The sequence below is a fragment of the Oncorhynchus tshawytscha genome, linkage group LG23, assembly GCF_018296145.1.
Source record: "Oncorhynchus tshawytscha isolate Ot180627B linkage group LG23, Otsh_v2.0, whole genome shotgun sequence".
Lineage (NCBI taxonomy): Eukaryota > Metazoa > Chordata > Actinopteri > Salmoniformes > Salmonidae > Oncorhynchus > Oncorhynchus tshawytscha.
This window is the reverse complement of record NC_056451.1, coordinates 24,363,615-24,389,963: the sequence shown is the minus strand read 5'-3', so window position 1 is coordinate 24,389,963 and position 26,349 is coordinate 24,363,615. Positions and strand designations below refer to the sequence as shown.

The window sequence follows — 26,349 nt, the reverse complement described above, 5'->3', positions numbered from 1 at the left end:
CACCTCTCTGGGAAGAAGAAGGGCGGGGGTGTATGCTTCATGATTAACGACTCATGGTGTAATCATAATAACATACAGGAACTCAAGTCCTTTTCTTCTGCTCACCAACCTAGAATTCCTTAGAATCAAATGCCGGCCATAATATCTCCCAAGAGAATTCTTGTCAGTTATCATCACAGCTGTGTATATACCCCCTCTCGCAGACACCACGCTGGAACTTTACTGGACTCTATGTAAACTGGAAACCATATATCCCGAGGCTGCATTTATTGTATCTGGGGTTTTTAACAAAGCAAATTTGAGAACAAGGCTACCTAAATTCTATCAGCATATTGATTGGAGCACTTGCACGGGCAATATACTCGATCACTGCTACTCTAACTTCCGCGATGCATACAAGGCCCTTTCTCGCCCTCCCTTCGGGCAAATCCGACCACGACTTCATCTTGTTCCGACCGTCTTCTGGGCAGAAACTCAAACAGGATGCACCCGTAACTAAAGCCATTCAACACTGGTCTGACCAATCGGAATCCACGCTTCAAGATTATTTTGATCACTCGGACTGGGAAATGATCCGGGCAGACTCAAAGATTAACATCGATATATATACTGACTCTGTGAGTGAGTTTATAAGAAAGTGCATTGGAGATGTTGTACCCACTGTGACTATTAAAACCTACCCTAACCAGAACCGTGGATGGATGGCGGCATTCGCGCAAAACTGAAAGAGCGAACCACCGCATTTAACCATAGAAAGAGGACTGAGAATATGGCCGAATACAAACAGTGTAGTTGTTCCCTCTGCAAGGCAATCAAACAAGCAAAATGTCGGTATAGGGACAAGGTGAAGTTGCAATTCAATGGCTCAGACATGAGACGTATGTGGCAGGGTCTACAGGAAATCACGGACTACAAAAAGAAAACCAGACACATCACGGACACTGACATCTCGCTTCCAGACAAACTAAACACCTTCTTTGCCCGCTTTGAGGATAATACAGTGCCACCCTCTCCTTATCCGTGGCCGACATGAGTAAGACATTTAAAAGTGTTAACCCTCGCAAGGCTGCTGGCCCAGATGGCATCCCTAGCCGCCTCCTCAGAGCATGTGCAAACCAGCTGGCTGGTGTGTTTACGGACATATTCAATCTCTCCCTATCCCAGTCTGCTGTCCCCACATGCTTCAAGATGGCCACCATTGTTCCTGTACCCAAGAAGGCAAAGACAACTTAACTAAATGACTATGTGCTTTGAGAGACTAGTCAAGGATCATATCACCTCCACCTTACCTGCCCCCCTTGACCCATTTCAGTTTGCATACTGTCCCAACAGGTCCACAGAGGATGCAACCGCCATCACACTGCACACTGCCCTATCCCATCTGGACAAGAGAAATACCTATGTAAGAATGCTGTTCATTGACTATAGCTCAGCATTCAACACCATAGTACCCTCCAAGCTCATCATTAAGCTGGAGGCCCTGGGTCCCAACCCCGACCTGTGCAATTGGGTCCTGGACTCTCTGATTGGCAGCCCCCAGGTGGTGAAGGTAGGAAACAACATCTCCACTTCGTTGACCCTCAACACTGGGGCCCCACAAGGGTGCATGCTCAGCCCCCTCCTGTATTCCCTGAGTCACTTCAACCTCAGGAGGCTGAAGAAATTTGGCTTGTCACCTAAAACCCTCACAAACTTTTACAGATGCACAATCAAGAGCATCCTGTCGGGCCGTGTCACCACTTGGTACGGCAACTGCACCGCCCACAACCGTAAGGCTCTCCAGAGGGTGATGAAGTCTGCTCAACGCATCACCGGGGGCAAAATACATGCACTCCAAGACACCTACAGCACCCAAAGTCACAGGAAGGCCAAAAAGATCATCAAGGACAACAACCATCCGAGCTACTGCCTGTTCACCCCGCTACCATCCAGAAGGCGAGGTCAGTACAGGTGCATCAATGCTGGGACCGAGAGACTGAAAAACAGCTTCTATCTCAAGGCCATCAGACTGCTAAACAGCAATCACTAACTCAGAGAGGCTGCTGCCTACATAGAGGCTCAAATCACGGGCCACATTAATAAATGGATCACTAGTCAATTTAAACAAAACCTTCTAGTACACCTTTCCTATGCTGTTCTGCCATCACTCATCCATATATTTATACGTACATATGTCACGTCCTGATCTGTTTCACCTGTTCCTGTTATTGTCTCCACCCCCTCCAGCTGTCGCTTATTTTCCCAGTGTATTTGTCTCTCTGTGGCAGTTCGTCTTGAATGTTGAATGTCAAGTCAACCAGCGTGTTTTTCCCGTACTCCTTTTGCTATTCTTTTTTTTCACAATCTTCATGGTTTTGACCCCTGCCTGACTCTGGACTTCTTTCCCGCCTGCCTGATCATCCTGCCTGCCCTGACCTTGATTCTGCCTGCCCTGACCTTGATTCTGCCTGCCCTGACCTTGATTCTGCCTGCCCTGACCTTGATTCTGCCTGACCTTCGGTAACTTTTGGACTCTGAACTGGTTTTGACCCTTTTGCCTGTCTGCGACCATCCTCTTGCCTTACCTTATTGGATTAATAAATATTGTAAGACTCCAACCATCTGCCTCCTGTGTCTGCATCTGGGTCTCACCTTGTGTCATGATACATATTCTTATTCCATCTCTTTAGGTTTGTGTGTATTAGGTAGTTGGGGAATTGTTACATTACTTGTTAGATATTACTGCACTGTCGGAACTAGAAGCACAAGCATTTCGCTACACTCACATTAACATCTGCTAGCCATGTGTATGTGACCAATAACATTTGATTTGATTATTAAACTCACCTTCTACACCTGTTTCCTGACTCCCGGCATATACGTTACAGAATACCACCTCACAATACGGACGCAGCAGAAGTTAAAAACCTTCTTCTAGACGGTGAATGAACAGGGTCATCTACTCCACCAACACCACAACCAACTGACACAACTGGGTACAACCATGAGGGAAGTCCTCCGTGTTCTCCACCGCCTCGACACCACCAGCGAGGTTCTCCATACCCCTATCAGAGGGCCTCCTACCATGGGTCATCACAGTGAGCCAGTCCCCCAGCCCACCCAGCCGTCCGCCCAGGTCAGCGATGCCTGACTATCCCTTCCGGAGAAGTATGACGGAACTCCATCGAAATGCCGTGGCTTCCTACTCAAGTGCTCCCTCTACTTCCCCTATCAGACGGGAGCCCCCATCATCGAGAGGTCCAAGGTTGCCACGGTCCGCATGGGAGGAGGAACTGGGTTACTATGAGAGGTTCATGGCTCTGTTCAGGGCGGTCTTTGACCAACCTCCAGAGGGCAGAGAGGGAGGTGAGCAACAGTTCCAACTCCAGCAGGGTGCCCAGACCACTGCCTCACCTTTCAGAATGTGGCAGCCTCCAGTAGATGGAATGAGCTGGCGCTCCATACTCTATTCCGCAGTGGACTGCGCACGGAGATCCAGACACAGTAGGCATGTCGGGATGACAACATATCCTTGGACGCTCTCGTGTCAATGGCCATCCGTCTGGATAACCTTCTTCGGGAGCACAGGTGTCCACCTCGCCACTCGCCTCCCTCCTTTGGCTGTCCTGAGGCAGAGGCTGAACCTATGGAGGTAGAGGCCACACACCACTCCACAGCAGAGCAGGCTCTGCCAGGCTCTGGAGAGGTAGCCCGCTCCTGCTACCTGCCCTCCAGAAGGTATTTACATCCCCATGGGGGTGAGAGATCGGCTGTTGACCTGGGCACACACAACCCTCTGTCACTGGATACCCATGTATCACCCGCACCATCCAATCCTCCACGGAAAATACTGGTGGCCCACCTTGGCGTAGGACGTTGCCCAATATGTCAACTCATGCTAAACATGAACCCAATCCAAATCTCCCTGGTACGCTCCAGCAGGAAAACTACTTCCCTTCCCATGCCTCAGCAGCCAAGGTCACACCTGTCCATAAACGTTGTAACTGATCTCCCCTTTCTGATGGTTTTACCACTCTTATGGTTGTTGTTGACAGATTCTCTAAATCCCCCCGTTTTATCCCTCTCTCTGGACTACCTACCACTCTCCAGGTCACTATTCCAGCAGGTCTTCCGGTACTACAGTCTTCCAGAGGACATCGTTACCGACCGTGGTCCCCAGTTCACTTTGCGGGTCTGGAAACCTTTATGAAGTAGCTGGGGGTCACGGTCACCCTCACATCCGGGTACCGAATGCGGAGGTCTGGAGATGCTAAAAGGTGTTAATGTTTTTTTGTATCCCCCATATATATAACATTCTATTGGTTGCAAGAATTTTGTATAATAATTTACATTGAAAAATGTAAGTTTTGAATCCGTTGTCGTTTTGCATGTCAATTCATAAACCATGTGCCATGGAATCGGTACAGTGCCTTGCAAAAGTATTAATCTCCTTCGGCATTTTTCCAATTTTGTTGCATTACAACCTATTATTTAAATGGATTTTTATTTGGATTTCATGTAATGGACATACACTAAATAGTCCAAATAAATTAAGTGACATTTTTTTTAAATGACTGAAAATAGAAATACGGAAAAGTGGTGTGCGTGCATATGTATTCACTCCCTTTGCTATGAAGCCCCTAAATAAGGTGTGGTGCAACCAATTATCTTCAGAAGTCACATAATTAGTTAAATAAAGTCCACCTGTGTGCAGTCTAAGTGTCACATGATCTGTCACATGATCTCAGTATATAAACTGCCCAAAAATAAAGGGAACACTTAAACAACACAATGTAACTCCAAGTCAATCACACTTCTGTGAAATCAAACTGTCCACTTAGGAAGCAACAGTGATTGACAATACATTTCACATGCTGTTGTGCAAAGGGAATAGACAACAGGTGGATATTATAGGCAATTAGCAAGACACCCCCAATAAAGGTGTGGTTCTGCAGGTGGGGACCACAGACCACTTCTCAGTTCCTATGCTTCCTGGCTGATGTTTTGGTCACTTTTGAATGCTGGCGGTGCTTTCACTCTAAGCGGTAGCATGAGACGGAGTCTACAACCCACACAAGTGGCTCAGGTAGTGCAACTCATCCAGGATGGCACATCAATGCGAGCTGTGGCAAGAAGGTTTGCTGTGTCTCTCAGCGTAGTGTCCAGAGCATGGAGGCGCTACCAGGTGACAGTCCAGTACATCAGGAGACGTGGAGGAGGCCGTAGGAGGGCAACAACCCAGCAGCAGGACCGCTACTTCCGCCTTTGTGCAAGGAGGAGCAATGCTAGAGCCCTGCAAAATGACCTCCAGCAGGCCACAAATGTGCATGTGTCTGCTCAAACAGTCAGAAACACACTGAGGGTGGTATGAGGGCCTGACGTCCACAGGTGGGGGTTGTGCTTACAGCCCAACACCGTGCAGGACGCTTGGCATTTGCCAGAGAAGACCAAGATTGGCAAATTCGCCACTGGCGCCCTGTGCTCTTCACAGATGAAAGCAGGTTCACACTGAGCACATGTGATAGACGTGACAGAGTCTGGAGACGCCATGGAGAACGTTCTTCTGCCTGCAACATCCTCCAGCATGACCGGTTTGGCGGTGGTTCAGACATGGTGTGGGGTGGCATTTCTTTGGGGGCCGCACAGCCCTCCATGTGCTCGCCAGAGGTAGCCTGACTGCCATTAGGTACCGAGAAGAGATCCTCAGACCCCTTGTGAGACCATATGCTGGTGCGGTTGGCCCCGGGTTCCTCCTAATGCAAGACAATGCTAGACCTCATGTGGCTGGAGTGTGTCAGCAGTTCCTGCAAGAGGAAGACATTGATGCTATGGACTGGCCGGCCCGTTCCCCAGACCTGAATACAATTGAGCACATCTGGGACATCATGTCTCGCTCCATCCACCAACGCCACGTTGCACCAGACTGTCCAGGAGTTGACAGATGCTTTAGTCCAGGTCTGGGAGGAGATCCCTCAGGAGACCATCCACTACCTCATCAGGAGCATGCCCAGGCATTGTAGGGAGGTCCTACAGGCACGTGGAGGCCACACACACTACTGAGCCTCATTTTGACTTGTTTTAAGGACATTACATCAAAGTTGGATCAGCCTGTAGTGTGGTTGTCCACTTTCATTTTGAGTGTGACTCCAAATCCAGACCTCCATGGGTTGATAAATTTGATTTCCATTGCTAATTTTTGTGTGATTTTGTTGTCAGCACATTCAACTATGTAAAGAAAAAGTATTTAATAAGAATATTTCATTCATTCAGATCTAGGATGTGTTATTTTAGTGTTCCCTTTATTTTTTGGAGCAGTGTATATACACCTGTTCTGAAAGGCCCCAGAGTCTGCACCACCAAGCAAGAGGCACTATAAAGACCAAGGAACTCTCCAAATAGGTCAGGGACAAAGTTGTGGAGAAGTACAGATCAGGGTTGGGTTATAAAAAAAATATCTGAAGCTTTTAACATCCCACGGAGCACCATTAAATCCATTATTAAAAAATGGAAAGAATATGGCACCACAACAAACCTGCCAAGTGCGGGCCACCCACCAAAACTCAAGGACCAGGCAAGGAGGGCATTAATCAGAGAGGCAACAAAGAGACCAAAGATAACCCTGAAGGAGCTGCAAATCTCCACAGCGGAGATTGGAATATCTTTCCATAGGATCACTTTAAGCCGTACACTCTCCAGATCTGGGCTTTACTGAAGAGTGGCCAGAAAAAAAGCCATCGCTTAATTTTAAAGAAAGAAATAAGCAAACACATTTGGTGTTTTGCCAAATGTGGTAGACTTCCCAAACACAAGGAAGAAGGTACTCCGGTCAGATGAGACTTATATGTAGCTTTTTGGCATTCAAGGAAAACACTATGTCTGGCGCAAACCCAACACCTCTCATCACCCCGAGAAAAGCATCTCCACAGTGAAGCATGGTGGTGGCAGCATCATTCTGATGTTTGTCATTGGCAGGGACTGGGAAACTGGTAAGAGTTGAAAAATGGATGGTGCTAAATACAGGGAAATTCTTGAGTGAAACCTGTTTTAGTCTTTCAGAGATTTGAGACTGCGACGGAGCAGGACCTTCCAGAAGGACAATGAGCTGAAGCATACTGCTAAAACAACAATCGAGTGGTTTAAGGGGAAACATTTACATTTCTTGTAATGCTCTAATCAAAGCCCAGACCTCCATCCAACTGAGAATCTGTGGTATGACTTAAAGATTGCTCTACACCAGCGGAACCCATCCAACTTGAAGGAGCTGGAACAGTTTTGCCTTGAAGAATGGGCAAAGATCGCAGGGGATAGACGTGTCAAGCTTATAAAGACATACCCCAAGAGACTTAAATATTGACTTTGGGGTGGTGAATAGTTATGCACGGTCAAGTTTTCCGTTTTTTTGTCTTATGTTGTTTGTTTCACAATAAAAAATATTTGCCATTTTCAAAGTGGTAGGCATGTTGTCTGTGTTAGCTGCATGTGTAACAACTCCACCAGTCCTATTTATGATATAATTTACAAAAATTATTTTAAAAAGTTTTTTTAATCAATTAGTACATTTGAGTTCACCCACAATATTTGTTGTATTATTTGTTCTGTCTTTTCAGGTGGATTAAACTGAAATTCCAACCAACTTTCTAAGACTTGTTTAAAAAATAAAAATATTTTGGAGATGATTTCGTTTTCAAATAACCGAAAGTAAGCAGTTGTAATCTGAATAAAGGGAAAAAAGGCCATTCTTGAACATTGGGTGAGACATTCTTACTAATTTACTAGAGAACCATTTCCGATTAAAATATAACTTTTGTATGACTGATGCCTTTAGTGAGAGGTCTAATGCTTTAATATTTAATCATTTCTGACCTCAGAACTCAAATTCATTATATCAATAAGACATTTTAATTTTGTCTGGCATGCAATTCCAAATAAAATGTAATATTTTTTGTTCATATAATTTAAAAAGCAGGTCACTAGGTGTAGGCAAAACCATAAGCAAATAGGTAAATATGATATGACTAAAGAGTTAATCAGGGTGATTTTCCCACAAATATACATGTATTTTCTAACAGATTCTAACAGTATCTAGATCCTCTATGAGGCTGTGGAGGGATTCAGATTCTAACAGTATCTAAATCCTCTATGAGGCTGTGGAGGGATTCAGATTCTAACAGTATCTAAATCCTCTATGAGGCTGTGGAGGGATTCAGATTCTAACAGTATCTAGATCCTCTATGAGGCTGTGGAGGGATCCAGATTCTAACAGTATCTAAATCCTCTATGAGGCTGTGGAGGGATTCAGATTCTAACAAATCCTCTATGTATCTAAATCCTCTATGAGGCTGTGGAGGGATTCAGATTCTAACAGTATCTAGATCCTCTATGAGGCTGTGGAGGGATTCAGATTCTAACAGTATCTAGATCCTTTATGAGGCTGTGGAGGGATCCAGATTCTAACAGTATCTAGATCCTCTATGAGGCTGTGGAGGGATTCAGATTCTAACAGTATCTAGATCCTCTATGAGGCTGTGGAGGGATCCCGATTCTAAAAGTATCTAGATCCTCAATGAGGCTGTGGAGGGATTCTAATTGTGGATTTAAAACAAAACATGAATCATCAGCGTACAATGACAGCTTTGTTTTTAAGCCACGGATTTCTCACCCCTGATATTATTGTTGGATCTGATTTTAACAGCTAACATTTCAATGGCAATAATAAATAGATATGCCGATAGTGGACTTCCACTGAAGTCGGTTCCTCTCCTTGTTCGGGCGGCGTTAGACGTCACCGGTCTTCTAGCCATTGCCGAGCCTCCAGTACATTTTAACCTACTAATAACCTATTTATTTATGGTTGCGTAACTTCGTTGTTGTGTAGTGCAAACTATTTTATTTTTGCTGGTGTAAAGATCACGGGTCCTCAACTCAGCACTTCATTACTTGAAGTTGACCAAAGTAACCCTATCTCTGGCTGGCCTGAGTTCCTCCTTCGTCTGCGGAGTGTCTTGTCCAAGCTGCTCCTTTTTGTTCTTCGCCTGGCTGTCAGTGGCCGCTCAACAATCTCAACATTCTCTCTATCGACCTCAACACCCAATCTACACACACGTGCAAACACTCACATTCAGACTCATACATACACGCTGTCTCTCTCTCCCCTTACCTTCGTTGGCCTCTAATTTTTTATTTTTTTTTGTCAGAGAAAATGACAGTTTTTGTGGTATTGCTTTGTGCACTGACTTTACTGAACTCTGGAGAACTAACATTGTCGCTGGGTGAGTACATTTGACAATGTGCTCTCCCGTCCATTGGACATTTTGTCTGCAGGAACTCGCTCTTTTTCACCCGGTCCACTCGTCCAAGTGCCGATGTATTTGTGGCATGATGTGAACAGTACGAATGTGTCACTACCAAAGTCTAATGGTTTTAAATGACTGTTTTGTATTGTCTGGAACCTCACTTGAAGAATTCGCTTGCAGTAGGTCTCTTAAAAGATAGAAGCCGTGCAAGGTTATTAAACAGAGGTGCCTAGTTATTCTTCTTTTGTTGATATCAGGTAACGTGCAACCTAACCCTGGCCCTGATATGCATTGTCTCCAAACCCCTCTGATTTTAAATCAAGATTTGGTTTTGGTATTTTTTATTTAAATGTACGCAGCCTGATGTCAAAAATTGATGGGGTTAGGATTTGGGCTAAATCACCTGATGCTGATGTAATTGTGTTTTCTGAAACCTGGCTCAGCAAGTCTGTTTTTGATAAGGATATTTGTATAAGTGGTTACATGTTTATCGCACTGATCGGGTTAAGAAAGGTGAGGGTGTGGCTATATATGTAACATCTAAATTCCATGTAAGTGTGGCAAAGTTTGAAACTATTTGTAAACAGTTGGAATTTCTTGCTTTGAATATTGAGGTTTCAAAGAGTCTCTCTATTACTGTGATTGGCTGTTATAGACCCCCTCTGCTCTCTATAACTGTGATTGGCTGTTATAGACCCCCTGCTCTCTATAACTGTGATTGGCTGTTATAGACCCCCCTCTGCCCTCTATAACTGTGATTGGCTGTTATAGACCCCCTCTGCTCTCTATAACTGTGATTGGCTGTTATAGACCCCCTCTGCTCTCTATAACTGTGATTGGCTGTTATAGACCCCCTCTGCTCTCTATAACTGTGATTGGCTGTTATAGACCCCCTGCTCTCTATAACTGTGATTGGCTGTTATAGACCCCCCTCTGCTCTCTATAACTGTGATTGGCTGTTATAGACTGTTATAGACCCCTCTGCTCTCTCTATAACTGTGATTGGCTGTTATAGACCCCCTGCTCTGCTCTCTATAACTGTGATTGGCTGTTATAGACCCCCTGCTCTCTATAACTGTGATTGGCTGTTATAGACCCCCTGCTCTCTATAACTGTGATTGGCTGTTATAGACCCCCCTCTCTGCTCTCTATAACTGTGATTGGCTAGACCCCCCCTGCTCTCTATAACTGTGATTGGCTGTTATAGACCCCCTCTGCTCTCTATAACTGTGATTGGCTGTTATAGACCCCCTCTGCTCTCTATAACTGTGATTGGCTGTTATAGACCCCCTCTGTGATTGGCTCTCTATAACTGTGATTGGCTGTTATAGACCCCCTCTGCTCTCTATAACTGTGATTGGCTGTTATAGACCCCCCTCTGCTCTCTATAACTGTGATTGGCTGGTATAGACCCCCCCTGCTCTCTATAACTGTGATTGGCTGTTATAGACCCCCTGCTCTCTATAACTGTGATTGGCTGTTATAGACCCCCCCCCTCTGCTCTCTATAACTGTGATTGGCTGTTATAGACCCCCCTGCTCTCTATAACTGTGATTGGCTGTTATAGACTCCCCTGCTCTCTATAACTGTGATTGGCTGTTATAGACCCCCCTGCTCTCTATAACTGTGATTGGCTGTTATAGACCCCCCCTGCTGCTCTCTATAACTGTGATTGGCTGTTATAGACCCCCTGCTCTCTATAACTGTGATTGGCTGTTATAGACCCCCCCTGCTCTCTATAACTGTGATTGGCTGTTATAGACCCCCTCTGCTCTCTATAACTGTGATTGGCTGTTATAGACCCCCTCTCTATAACTCTCTATAACTGTGATTGGCTGTTATAGACCCCCTGCTCTCTATAACTGTGATTGGCTGTTATAGACCCCCTCTCTCTCTATAACTGTGATTGGCTGTTATAGACCCCCCTGCTCTCTATAACTGTGATTGGCTGTTATAGACCCCCCCTGCTCTCTATAACTGTGATTAGCTGTTAAAGACCCCCCTGCTCTCGGTGATGCATTTTCTTCTTTGACGCACCTTATGTCTAAACTTCTTTGCAGTGAAATGATCTTGATAGGTGATCTCAACTGGTGATGGTTAAAGCGGGTGTCTGATGATTTAAAAATGTTTTGTAATTCTATGAATCTTACCCAGTTGATTAACTCACCCAATCGCCCAAATCTTAAGTGCCCAGATAAATCTACCCTGATTGATTTGATATTGACAAATGTTCCACAAAAATATTCTGCGGTTGGTGTTTTTTGTAATGATTTAAGTGACCATTGTGCTGTTGTTGCTGTTAGAAATACTAAGGTTCCAAAGACAAACCATTTTTTATTCGTAAGAGAAATTTGAAGAGTTTTAATGAGCAGGCTTTCTTTCATGATTTGTTTTATTTTGACTGGAGCAAGATTGATCTTATCCCTGATGTGGAAACTGCCTGGAAATTCTTTCATGGTGGTTTTTCCCAAATAGTAAACAAACATGCCCCATTCCGCAGGATCAGGGTTAAAGGGCGGGATAATCCATGGTTTTCTTCTGAGCTGTCTTGTATTATTCACGACCGTAATCTAGCCTAGGCTAAAGCAAGGAAATCATGTTCTGATGCTGATTGGCTTATTTTTAGGCAGTTACGAAACAAGTGTTCTTTTCTTCTCAGGAAGGCCAAGTCTGAATATTTTATGTCAGTTCCCACTGATAACCTGAATGACCCTAGAACGTTTTGGAAGGCTATTAAGTCTATGTCTGGTAACAGTAATGTTAATGAATTACCGTCATGTGTTTTGAAGGACTCTGTTGCTATATATGACAAAACTGAAATGATGAATTTTTTCAGAGCACTTTGTATCATCTGTTAGGCTGTTTGATTCAGTGTCTTCTGTCTCTGTACAACCCTGTGTGAATGAACCAGTGAGAGCTGGTCAAACTTTTAGCTTTTTGCCATTCTCAGTGCAGGTGGTACATAAAGCCCTGAAGTCCATAGATCAGACAAAGCCTGCAGATCCTGATCTTTTGGATCCCTGCTTTTTAAATCTGGCAGCTGATTTCATAGCTGAACCACTTACATATCTGTTCAATCTAACCCTGGAATGTAATGAGATTCCAAAGATCTGGAAATCAGCATTTGTCCTACCACTTTTAAAAGGGGGAGATCCAACCCTGGTGAAAATACTTGAAACCCTTGTAAGTGAACAGCTAAAAGAGTTTTTATTTACTAACTCTATTTTATCAATGTACCAATCGGGCTTCAGGAAGAAGCATAGCACAATTACAGCAGCCATGAAGGTTTTAAATGATATCACTGAAGCCATTGACAAAAAACAGCGCTGTGTCTCACTTTTTATTGATCTCTCTAAGGCTTTTGATACAGTTGATCATGCTACACTAAGGCAAAGATTGTCGAGTGTAGGTCTTTCGGAGCATGCAGTTGCATGGTTTGCTAACTATCTGTCTGATAGAACTCAGTGCACTCAATTTGATGGGCTTATGTCTGTTAAATTGTCTGTCTTGAATGGTGTGCCCCAAGGCTCTGTACTTGGTCCTCTCTTATTCACTATTTATATAAATGATTTAGACAAAAATGTCCAAAATGCATAACTTCATTTTTATGCTGAGGATACTGCTATTTACTGTTGTGCCTCATCTCTTACAAAAGCTTTCCAGAATATGCAAACTGCTTTTTATACTGTTCAACATACCTTGTGTCAATTGAAGCTTATCCTCAATACTGACAAAACTAAACTAAGGGTGTTTTCTGATGCAAGAAATAGACCTCTGAACCTGTCACCTATTACTACCTTTCAGGAGGAGATTGAGGTTGTAACCTCATATAAATATCTTGGAATTTTAATTGATGACGGCCTCTCTTTTAAATTGCATATTCAACAATTTACAAAAATTGAAGCTGAAATTGGGATTTTATTTTAGGAATAAGGCCTGTTTTCCTGGTTTTTACTAGATTACTTGTAGTTTTTCATGTTGTCTGTCTATAATTTCTTTATCATGACTTGGTGCTGCCTATCCTGGCCAGGGCGCTCTTGAAAAATAGATTTTAATCTCAATGAGCCCTTCCTGGTTAAATAAAATAAATAAAAATGTCCATTTGTTTTGTCTTATTTTCCAGCACACCTGGTTTACATTTCCCTCATTACTTGCCATGTATTTAACCCTCTGTTCCCATGTCTGTGTGTGAAATTCTTTATTGTTAAGGTTGGCACGCTTCCGTATGCTTTGTGGCAGCCGGTACTTTGTACTTGGGTTTTTGTATTTTGTGATGCCTCTCTTGTTCGTTGGGCATTTGTTTTGTGATGTGGATGCGTTCTGTGCAAATGATTGCCTTAGTAAAGTGCTTTTTCCACTCATCTCTGCTCTCCTGCGCCTGAATTCCATGCACCAGCTACACTCACCCCTTGACAGGACAACCTTGTTTTATTCCTCGACAGTTTGAAACTTGAGATGTAGCCATTATTTACTATTTTACACCTAGGGTTACGATACATAACTTTAACATATTTTATAAGAGATTCTCCAAAATTGAAATATTCCAGGCATTTATATATAAACTCCAGTCGTTGTTTATCAAAAGCCTTTTCAAAGTCAGCTATGAAAACCAGGCCTGGTTTCCCAGATATTTCATAGTATTCTATTGTTTCCAGTACTTGTCTTATATTATCTCCAATGCATCGTCCATGTAAAAAAAACTGTCTGATTAGGATGAATAATATCTGACAAAACCTTTTTAATTCTATGCACCAGGCATTTAGCTAAAATTTTTGCATCACAACACTGAAGTGTAAGAGGCCTTCAATTACATTTTTTAAATGGACTGGAACTTTATATATACCACTTGGATCCTGTTTCAGTAATAATGATATCAGACCTTCTTGTTGCGTGTCCGATAATCTACCATTTATATAGGAGTGGTTAAAACATGCAACTAATGGTCCTCTGAGTATATATAAAAAAGTTTGGTATGCTTCCACAGTTATGCCATCCAGCCGTGGAGTTTTCCCGGACTTAAAGGCTTTAATTGCATCAAGAAGTTCCTCCTCTGTAATTTGGCCGTCACATGAGTCTTTCTGTACAGATGTTAATTTAGATTATTAAAAATCCATACAATTAGCTTCGGTTAGTGGAGATGGAGGAGACAAACGAAAACATATTCTTAAAGTACATTACTCCTCTTTCAAAATATAGTTAAAATCAAATTGTATTAGTCACACGCGCCGAATACAACCTTACAGTGAAATGCTTACTTACGAGCCCATAACCAACAATGCAGTTTAAAAAAAATACAGATAAGAATAAGAGATAAAAGTAATACGTAATTAAAGAGCAGCAGTAAAATAACAATAGTGAGACTATATACAGGGGGGTACCGATACAGACTCAATGTGCGGGGGCACCGGTTAGTTGAGGTAGTATGTACATGTAGGTAGAGTTATTAAAGTGACTACGCATAGATAACAACAGAGAGTAGCAGTGGTGTAGCAGTGGTGTAAAGAGGGGGAGGGGTAGCAGAGAGAACAGTCGGTAGCAGAGAGCAGAGAGAACAGTCTATGACTGGAGTGGCTGGAGTCTTTGGCAATTTTTAGGGCCTTCCTCTGACACCATCTGGTATAGAGGTCCCGGATGGAAGGAAGCTTGGCCCCAGTGATATACTGGGACTTTTGCACTACCCTCTGTAGTGCCTTGCGGTCGGAGGCTGAGCAGTTGCCATACCAGGCAGTGATGCAACCAGTTAGGATGCTCTCGATGGTGCAGCTGTAGAACCTTTTGAGGATCTGAGGACCCATGCCAAATCTTTTCAGTCTCCTGAGGGGGAATAGGTTTGTAGGTTTAGCTTATTGATGAGCTTTAAGGGCACTTTGGTGTTGAACGCTGAGCTGTAGTCAATGAATAGCATTCTCACACAGGTGTACCTTTTGTCTAGGTGGGAACGGGCAGTGTGGAGTGCAATAGAGATTGCATCATCTGTGGATCTGTTGGGGTGGTATGCAAATTGGAGTGGGTCTAGGGTTTCTGGGATGATGGTGTTGATGTGAACCATGACCAGCATTTCAAAGCACTTAAATGGCTACAGAGGTGAGTGCTACGGGTTGGTAGTCATTTAGGCAGGTTATCTTAGTGTTCTTGGGAACAGGCACTATGGTGATCTGCTTAAAACATGTTGGTGTTACAAACACAGATAGGGAGAGGTTGAAAATGTCAGCGAAGACACTTGCCAGTTGGTCAGTGCATGCTCGCAGTACACGTCCTGGTAATCCCTGCGGCCTTGTGAATGTTGACCTTTTTAAAGGTCTTACTCACATCGGCTGCGGAGAGTGTGATCGCACAAGTCTTCCGGAACAGCTGGTGCTCTCATGCATGTTTCAGTGTTACTTGCCTAGAAGCGAGCATAGAGGTACTTTAGCTCGTCTGGTAGGCTTGTGTCACTGGGCAGCTCTCGGCTGTGCTTCCCTTTGTAGTCTGTAATGGTTTGCAGGCCCTGCCACATCCGACGAGCTTCAGAGCCGGTGTAGTACGACTTGATCTTAGTCCTGTATTAATGCTTTGCCTGTTTGATGGTTCGTCAGAGGGCATAGTGGGATTTCTTATAAGCTTCCCAGTTAGAGTCCCGCTCCTTGAAAGCGGCAGCTCTAGCCTTTAGCTCAGTGCGGATGCTGCCTATAATCCATGGCTTCTGGTTGGAGTATGTACGTACAATCACTGTGGGGACAACATCATCGATGCACTTATTGATGAAGCCAAAGACAGATGTGGTGTACTCCTCAATGCCATCGGAGGAATCCCGGAACATATTCCAGTCTGTGCTAGCAAAACAGTCCGGTAGCTTAGCATCTGCTTCATCTGACCACTTTTTTATTGATCTAGTCACTGGTGCTTCCTGCTTTCATTTTTGCTTGTAAGCAGGAATCAGGAGAATAGAATTATGGTCAGATTTGCCAAATGAAGGGCGAGGGAGAGCCTTGTATGTGGCTCTGTGTGTGGAGTAAAGGTGTTCCAGAGGTATTTTTCCTCTGGTTGCATATTTACCATGCTGATAGAAATTTAGCAAAAACGGATTTAAGTTTCCCTGCATTAAAGTCCCCGGCTACTAGGAGCGCCGCCTCTGGGTGAGCGTTTTCTTGTTTACTTATGGCGGAATACAGCTCATTCAGTGCTGTCTTAGTGCCAGCCACTGATTGTGGTGGTATGTAAACAGCTACGAAGAACACAGATGAAAACTCTCTCGGTAGGTAGTGTGGTCTACAGCTTATCATGAGATGCTCTACCTCAGACGATACTCTACCTCTACCTGAAACGAGCAAATGCTCGAGACTTCCTTAGATATCGTGCACCAGCTCATGATTTCGGTGAATCATGAGTGACTCCATCATTTGTAACACTTTTTTTTTCCAAAACAAACTAAAAATAATTTGGTGCATTTTCCCCATATTCCATCCAGTTCGCTTTATTTTTATAATATATTACACTGGATCTTTCTAGAATAAGTTCCTCCATTTCTTTTTGTTTTTCCTCGTAACTTATTCTGTGCCTCTATGGTACAGTTTTTATTGCTATCTATCTGTACTGTTAGTCCTTCAATTTCCTTTGTTAATATGTACTCTTTTGACCTAAATTGCATGGCCTCTAAAGGCACATTTAAAAGTGTCCCATACAATAAGGGCATCTGATGTACCTATGTTATGTTGAAAAAAGTAAGTTATAAATTCTTCTGTCCTAGTTAATCATCCAGTAGGCTTTGATTAAATTTCCAATATCCTCGCCCATGTGGAAATTCTGTAAGAGTAATATATATACCAATTATGTGATAGTCCGACCGCATTCTGTCCCCAAATGTGTTTATATTAATTTACGGTCAATTACCATGAGACAGGCAGACTTTTGCATGACAATAACAGTCTGACAAAATGTAATGGCCACCACAGCCCTAATTGATCCTGCATATTACAGTGGCATATTGCTGGTTGTGCGTGTTACCTGTAGCTCTTGAACCCAGGAGCAGTGCCAGTAAGACATGTTGCACCATTTGACAAAGAACTGCCTCTCTGGTCGGCCGGCCAATGGGACAGGGTCTGGGGCCTCGGCTGGGAGGTCCAGGGGGCGGGGCACAGGTGTAGGGGGCGGAGGTTCACCCCACTTCCAGGTCAGAACCTTCTGGACTTTACCCTTCATGCCCGGGCACTAAGGGAAATTCAGGAACAATCAGATATACATTCACAAAGAAATATATTGTGTAAAAAATACCTACTTTGTCAATCATGTCAACACTACATATTGCATTTCTATCTGCAATCTTTCATCATTATAAATTTAAAAACAACGCCAGCGTATACGAGAGATCGGAAATGAGAGTGAAATGGCAGCTGTATAGCTGACTCAACTCAAATCAAGAATTCCATATGAAGCAACCAACACAAGTATAACAGAACATGTTCCCCTTAATAATAATGTACATCCAACACCCATAAGTTCCGATTCATTCTCTCTCTCTCTCTCACACACAGACATACACAGGGTGGCAGGGCTCACCATGCAGCGTGGGCAGATCCATTCCCCGTTGGGTATCTCGGGGAGGGGGGGGTTGAGACAGTGGATGTGGTAGGAGGAGGTACAGGTGTCACAGCACAGCAGCTCTCCTCCATCCTTACACACCCTGCAGAACTCTATGTGATGGTCATCCTCCTCCTCTACCCATCCCTCATCCCTCCCCACCTCCTCGTCCTCCCCCTCTCCCTCAGACAGCTCCTCTCTGGCCTCCCACTGGATCCCCTCTTTCTCCTGCAGGGAGGGAGGAACAACAAGAGAGTGGGAGGAGAGAGCATGAGGGGGAGGGGGGACAAGAATGTAGGAGGGGTGTGGCGGAGGGGGTAGTGAGAGTGCAGGAAGGGGAGTGAGGAGGGAGAGGGATGGAAGAGGTGGGGAGGTGTTGAGAGGAAATGGGAAGAGAGGGGAGTGGAATGATGGAGGGGAAGAAGGGGGGGGGGTGATGAAGGACAAAGGGAAGGAGAGTGAAAGATAGGAGGAGTGAAAGAGAGAAGGACCAGGATAGGAAAAGGTCAATATCAGAAATAGGATATCACACCAATCTTCAGTCATTAAAGAGAAAATACATACAGTGTATACAAGCAATGTGGTGTAAACTCTACCTAACCATGGGTTGGACTATGGGCCAACTTCAGACTGGGTACATTGTGTACTTACACAGTGGGGGCAGCTCCACTTGCCCTCGGGGCCTTCTCCATGTCGGGGTCAAGACAGACCATGTGGTAGGCCCTGGGACAGGTGTCACACAGGATGATCTCCCCTCCCTGCTGGCACACCTCACAGTAGTCCTGGTGGTCTGTCTCATAGCCATCACCATCCTCCTCAACTGGGATGGGAAGAGGAGGAGTTAGGGAGGGGGAGGAGTTAGGAGGGAGGGGGATGGTACATGATGATGGTCCTGTCAAAAACATTTAATATTATCAAAGGATTGGCTGAGAGCCAGGTCCTTGGTTCCTCTAATCCTCTGATTCCTCTAATCACATGATCATCAACAACACAATTAGTTGAATCAAGTGTGTTAGTGCTGGACTGGAACAAAAGCCTGCACCCCCTATAGCTCTCCTGATCTAAGGTATGTGACTGACCACTAGTCTACATGCTATAGCCCCAGGCTATAGCATGTAGACACCTCCATTACATAGAATGAGAGGTCAAGAGATGACAGTTGTGTTTCCATGCCAACCTTTCTTCTTCTTCTTGGCGGTCTTGGCCTTCTTCTTGGAGCGGCTGCTGTGGCTGTTGGAGCCGTCCGACACTTCAAAGGTCCCGTCGTCAAAGTCACTCTCCACGTCAAGCTCATCGTCCTCACTCTGACAACAACACAGGGAGAGAAACAGAGACAAAGATACAATGATAGAATTGTGGGACAGAAGTATGGCAAGGCTTACTGCATATCAGTTGATTCTTAGACAAGTTTGTTTTCTTACCGAGGATCTCTTCCTCTTGCTGTTGAAGCCTCCCAGTTTGATCTTGAGCGGAGCCACCTTCTTGGCTTTGGGCTTGGGGGCAGCCTTAGGGTTGGGCTTGGACCTCCTGCGAGCATTGGGGCCTGCAGAGGGAGATAGAGTTCAATTATTCCCTTATTCTACAACGAATACCCAACAATAACATTGTACATGCTCCCTCCATCAGCATTCCTTTAACTTGTTCCTCACCTTTGCCCTCTTTGGTCTTGGCCTTGCGGAGTGGGGGTACAGGCACAGCGGGCACAGCTACAGGTACGGAGGCGAGTGCAGCTGGAGGGGACTCTTTCGCGGCACTACCCCCCGCCCCTGCATCCCCTCCTGCCTCTGTCCCTGCCACCACCATGCTTTCCACGGCCGCAGCCACGTTGGCAGCTGCCAGGGCTGCGTTGGCACTGGCACAGCCCTACAGAGGGTTAGACAAGGCAGGATGGTAATCAGGACCTTTGCTATAAAGAACATGCAATCATTGTCAAAATACATTTGTAAGGTATTGTAATAGCAATGTCATGTCATGTTATAGCAATGTAATGTTATGTTATAGCAATGTAATGTCATGTAATAGCAATGCCTTGTATTGGGTTGTGTTACCTTCAGAGGGTTGTTGGTGCTGAACTCCCTCCACTTGGCCATCATCAGAGTCATCATCCTGGACACAGCGATCTTGGGGTTCTTGGCTGCGATGAGGGGTCTGGGGAAGTGAGGGCAAAAGAGAGGCAGAGGTTAAGTTTGGGGAACTCTACAGCGGGGCGGCAGAAAGTGGATGTTTGCGGTTTTCAGGGATACAGTATTTTCAACATAACTTCCATTTGCTCTGAAAAACAGATGTGGGGACTCCGTTCAAGCGTCTTTTTATGCCTGCTATGTTAGTTTCAGTTCGGGGTAGAAGTAGGGGCAGTTACAGACGGGTCGTAGCTAGCTCAGTCACACACAGATATGAAGTAACTTTCTCCTCCGATCCACAAAAGCTGCGCTATCCAGGTGAAGTGGTACTGAAACCTGCTACAGTGGAAATAGAAGGAGAATAGCAAAAAACAAGTAGAAAACAAGAGATGTGAGAGAGGTGTGTTAACCTGACAAACTGGCTGAAGGCCTTGTAGTTGGTGATGGTGGTATAGTCCTTCTGAGTGAAGACATGGTCGATGTCTTTCATGCCCCAGTCCTCCAGCAGCTGAGTCGAGCTCTTGGGCTCCTGGAGAGGGGGCGGAGTTAGGTATCATTACATTCAGGGTCACTGTGCCAACAGCGTCATTAAGTGGATTGCAGGGGCTGCTTCAAATCAAAACAAAGAACAGCTCCAACGACTCCCTTGTTCACCCCACCTGCACCACCCACATCCTCATAACCTTCATCCTCACCTGGCTATCTTCATCATCATCCTCCTCATCATCCTCATCTTTCTCTAGTTCTGGTTCTTTACGTTTACTCTTGGAGCTGGATGAGCCTCCTCCTCCTTTCTCCTTCTCTCCACTCGTCCCTCCTCCCTTCTTCTTGTCTTTGGAGGAACTGGAGCGCTTCTTCTTCTTCCCCCTCGGGGCGTAATCACTTCCCTCGCTTTCTGACCTGGCTCTACCTCCTCCTCCCTCTTCCTCCTCCCTCGCTGCTTGCTCTACTGCTATGAAGGGTTCTGGTGAGCTGACTGGCACCTCCTGAGAGGAAACAAAATGAGTCAACATAGACGCAAATATGAAGAAGACAAAAATCTCACAAATGCTGAAAATGTATACTAAGGACAGGTCAAAAGGGTCAAAGGCTAGGGGCTATCTGTATTGTTATTATTATACTTCAAAATGCATTCTTCCCTCCCAACTTCCTTGGAGCAATCCCTGATATCAGTGACTAGGATACTTCATGTAAGGAAGGATGATGCCCATCCTACCTCTCTGACAGGTCTTGGTCTCTTGCTGATCCTGCTCTCACGGCTCTTCTTGGCTTTCTTCTTCTTCTTTGACTTGGTGGGGACCTCAACGTCAGACACAGCATCTTCTGGTTCCCCCTCATCTGCCGATGGAAAGGGCACAGGAATTGATAGAATATAATGCATACTTGATTGAGACAATATTTTATATATATATATATATATATATATAATATATATATTAATTTTAAACAATATTCATAGAATACCGAGGGATTTGTATAAAATTCTAAAACTGTCAACTCCAGACAAGCTTTATTGACAGTGTTTTGGATACATTTTGATATAAAGAACGCACTGCACGCCAGCTGCCAGTTCAGTACCAAACAGAGGCATGACTCGTGTGACTGCCAGCAAATGGTCGTGGACGTAACTTCTAACAACAACACGCATGCATTGACAGTGCAAATATTTACGCACTCTCTATTGGTAACTAGCTAGCGTGCTATCAAGTTTGCTAGTGTAGAAGAAAAACATTCGGCTAGCTAGCGAACTGGGCTGCCTAATGTAAAGTGTCACTACTAGCACCAGACTAGAGTAGCTAACAAATCAGCTAGCTAACTAGCTAACGTAACGTTAACTAACGTTACCAACCTGCAAGCTTGAAAAAAATAGATCGCTGACGATGTCTTACCATGTGCAAGTCCTGTAGGTTCCAAGTCTTCCCTCTCGTCCTCGCTTCCCGACATATTTCAATAATAATGAATTTAAATTAAAAGCGAGCTAATCCCTCCACCGAACCCTGCCCGATCTTGTGAGGGAGGAGGGCAAATGACGTGTGGGTGGTGGAGAATGGAACGGGGGTGTCCTGGGGAGGGGGGGTCGCTGTAAAAAGAATAAAAACCTTTGCTTGAATTAGCAATCCTATTGGTATTTCTCGAATAATAATAAGTATTTATTACAGTGACAGGTCACGGTGTGACATGTTAACTATCTTATTACATCGAAAAACATTTGTTTTCAATTGGCATGCCTCTGTCCACACCGCACAGGAAGCTGTAGCAATGGACACCCGTCAATCATCGTGTATTGAATAGAAAGGTGCATTATAGTACTCTGGAATACTGCCCCAGCGCGATACAAACTCAATTTAGGCAAACTTACAGTTACCGTCAGGGTTCAAGTGAAACCCCTCAGACTTTTGAGAAACTTACTGTAGTCCCTGTTAGATATGGGTTTCCTTCGTGTAATAATTGTCTCTCAGCAATGGTATTAGTCTTTAATATAAATTAATGAGCAACAATATCCAGTAAAATATGTCGTTAATGACCCCGTAAAACACGTTGCACACTCCGTCCCCCTTCTCTCACCCAGCCTCAGTGGCTAGCAGAGCTTAGCTAACATCCTCACAAACACACAAAGGGGGCAGACATCCCAGAATAATCCCCCCTCCCTCGGCGTTCTGTAACACTCACTAACACAACTCTGCATAGTTACCTCGCAACGGACAGACCATAATACTCAGCCTTCACGCACCTCCCCCTCTACACACACACACTCATACACATACACTTCTACTGCACACACACTCTTTCCCTTCAGTCCCAGCCCCTTAGCAACCCCGTTGTCATGGAGACACTCCTCCTCCCGCCCTCTCTCTGACAGACCATAATACTCCAGCCACCAACATCCCATAATAAACACAACTCCTAAAAAGACAGGAGAAAAAATACCAGTCACATGGTCTCCAGGGAAACTCTAGGCCACCGGTGACAGACCATAATATTCACAGACTTTCCTCCTGGCATGTCTACCACTGCACCCAGAAGACCTATGGAAGCCCACACGTAGGCTAGTCTACCACTGTGCGTACTTACAGACTGCACACAGTATAAGACTGCTTTATAACACTTGCATGGGAATAACTCTAGGCCAACTGTACTGAAGTAGATGGTACACATGGCATAGTCTTAAATACACACCACAACACAATAGGTTTGCCACACACATGTAATTGTTTGGGACACACAGGGATACCAGAAACGTGTACTGCTTGTGTCAATGATGGACTGCTGTGTCACATGTTAGGCACCTGTCTCAGGACTCAACAGAACAACTTATGGGAACAATTTATGGGATGGCACAGTACAGTTCGGGTCTATTGTCCCCATAGCCCTCACAGCATGCAGTGCTGTGGACAGGGTAGAGGAAACTAGAATGTGAAACAGGGTCAACATTGCATTGACCGCCACAGAGAATTCAAACATATAGAAGAGAATCTAAAGCAGTGGTTCCCAACCAGGGGTACTAGGACTCCTGAGGGTACCTGGCCTATCCACAGGGGGTGCTCATCAGCCCAAGAGCTTGACTCAGCTGCTGGGGGACTCGGACATGAAAGACATCGACCATGTCTTTGATCAGAAGACTCATCAGACCATAGGCCTACTGGAAAAATGCACATGATGGGGTACTCCGGGCAGAGCAAAATTCAGCTGGTGGTACAGTAGCTGAAACAGGTTGGATACCACAGATCTAAAGTATACACAGATGCATTCAGACTTGAATTGTGCAACAGATGGTCAGTAGATTGCATTGACCAGGGATGTTAATGTTTTGATGCCGTGTTTACAAACACACTTCCTGACAGCATCAGCATGTTTCTTTTGTATTTTATTGAACCTTTATTTAACTAGGCAAGTCAGTTAATTAAGAACAAATTCTTATTTACAATGATGGCCTACCCCAGCCAAACGCTAACCCGGGCTACGCTGGGCCAATTGTGTGCAGCCCTATGGGACTCCCAATCACAACTGGTTGTAATACAGCCTGGAATCTAACCAGGTTCTGTAGTGATGCCTCTAGCACTGAGATGCAGTGCCTTAGACTGCTGCGCCACTCAGGAGCCCTGTAGACAGAAACATTTAAAACACCTTTTGACAACTGCAGATGTATAAAAAAAAAGAAGGCTTTATCAATTAGATTTGATCGATTGACTGATTTATACCCTAATGTGTTAGGACTGAATCAGTGATAAGAATCAAGTCATCTGGGATATGTGTGATGGATGCATTGTGTTTACATGGAACGACTGTGGACTGTCATGCATCACTCTGAATGGTTGTGCTCTGTCCTTATGGGGTGGCATTTTCTAGATGACAGACAATAGAATGGTATCATGTTGTAGTGTGTGTGTGTGTGTGTGTGTGTGTGTGTGTGTGTGTGTGTGTGTGTGTGTGTGTGTGTGTGTGTGTGTGTGTGTGTGTGTGTGTGTGTGTGTGTGTGTGTGTGTGTGTGTGTGTGTGTGTGTGTGTGTGTGTGTGTGTGTGTGTGTGTGTGTGTGTGTGTGTGTGTGTGTGTGTGTGTGTGTGTGTGTGTGTGTGTGTGTGAATTTCTTACCTCCCTCTCTCACCATCCCCGTCAGGTCTCTGCAAGTACATTTTTCCTGGCTCAGGGTTCCTGAAACCAAACACGGTTCATTTTGTGACTTTGTTACTGTATCGCTGATATTGATTTATCAGTAGTACATTATCAGTATATCAACCAGGCTTTTGCACCACTGTAAAGTTTATATCCTGCTTTTTTCCAGAGGAAATAAGTAGACAAAAGAAAATACAATTGTTGCTATTTACACTTGTATCTTTTGGTTCTACCTTTCATGTTTTATTCCCCTGATAATAACAGGTGAAAATGCTTAGGAAATCAGTTCCTAAAAGCTACTGAGCCAAACCCACAGAATAAACTCACTCTCTCACCTTCTTTCTCTCCTGTGCTCTGTCACTATGGAGATTGAGGAGGGGTGGGGGGGACCCTGTATCAACCAATCACAATTTGGTTAGTGGGGGTAAACCTTCCTCTGTCCTTCCCCCTTCATATTCCCCACCCCTTCTGAATCACAGCGGCACAACATCCCATAATACTATGTCTCTGTAATAGGAGCCTGCTGACCATAAAAGGGAACATGTAAATAGTCTAGTGTGCCTTCTAGTCTGTCTTCTTTCCTTGATCTGCATTGATGTGCAAGAAATGGACAGGTGAGAGAAACTCCTTAGTATGCACCTACAGTACATTGCTTTCACCTATCCTGTGTTTTCAGGTCAGTGCAGAGATTAGGAGAGGAGACCTTTTTAGACTATTGAGATGCACCTATGTATTGTAGCCCTCTGAGCCAACCCCTGAAGATGAAGGTTGGGGAGGGATTGGGGGCAAAGGAGGCGGTCTGAAGTCAGACAGGTAGATAGACAAGTGATGACAGCTGGGATAATGAAGGAACACTGCTAGACAGGGGGGGGGGTAGACACACCCACGACAGACACACACACAACACACATACACACATACATAGGCATACAGACAAAAAAGGACAGGTAAGTCAGACAGACAGGCAGACAGACAAGCAAACAGACAGGCAGACAGACAGACAGACAGACAGACAGAGATCCTTAAAAACGTAGAATAAACACCTGTCCAGTAGATATGTCTTCTGGTGCTGTACTAAATAGCCTGGGATCCTACTCCCTCTACAGGTCAAGTGCACTGACTGTGCCCTGGAAGCAAGAGGCCCTACACCAGAATGATCTCTGCCTGGGTGGGATTTAATTAGGTATGTTTCTACTGGGGTAATGGTCATTTGAAATTCACATTGTTTTTATTGTTTAGCTGTACAGTGTATGTCTTCCAGGTATGACTGTTATTGTTGAAATTGAGTTGCCACACCAAACCTGGAGGGAACGCAATGTCTCTCTACACCTGTCTGCCAGTGTGTCCAGCCCAGGTGTAGTGAGCCATTACTCTCTCTGTCTTTCTGACTGCACACCTCATAACATTTCCCCTCGCCATGACCCCAAGCCCCAATGTCTGCGATTGGATGTTCTGTTACCCCCCCAAAACCACACACCCCACCTTCCGTTTCATAACACCTGAATCCCATAGTATTCATAGCATCCTACACACACACACACACACACACACACACACACACACACACGCACACACACACATTCCACTCTTATCCCCCCATACCCGCACAACCCACACACTCTCCCCTAGCTTCCCCCTCTCAGGCCTCTGCCTGTCAACCTCTCTATCCCATAATACTCACAATCCCCTCCCTTTCTCTCACAGCCACCGCCACCCCACCCCACCCACACCCACCGCCTAACAACGCATCTATCCCATAATATTCAGAGCCTCACACACTGCCCCCACC

The 26,349-nt window shown here is 44.8% G+C and overlaps 1 pseudogene; it reads right to left on the bottom strand.

Annotated features, from left to right (window-relative positions):
- LOC112237885 overlaps positions 1-22,558 on the bottom strand; it is a 67,222-nt pseudogene extending 44,664 nt beyond the window's left edge.
- Between the last annotated feature and the right edge of the window lie 3,791 nt (positions 22,559-26,349).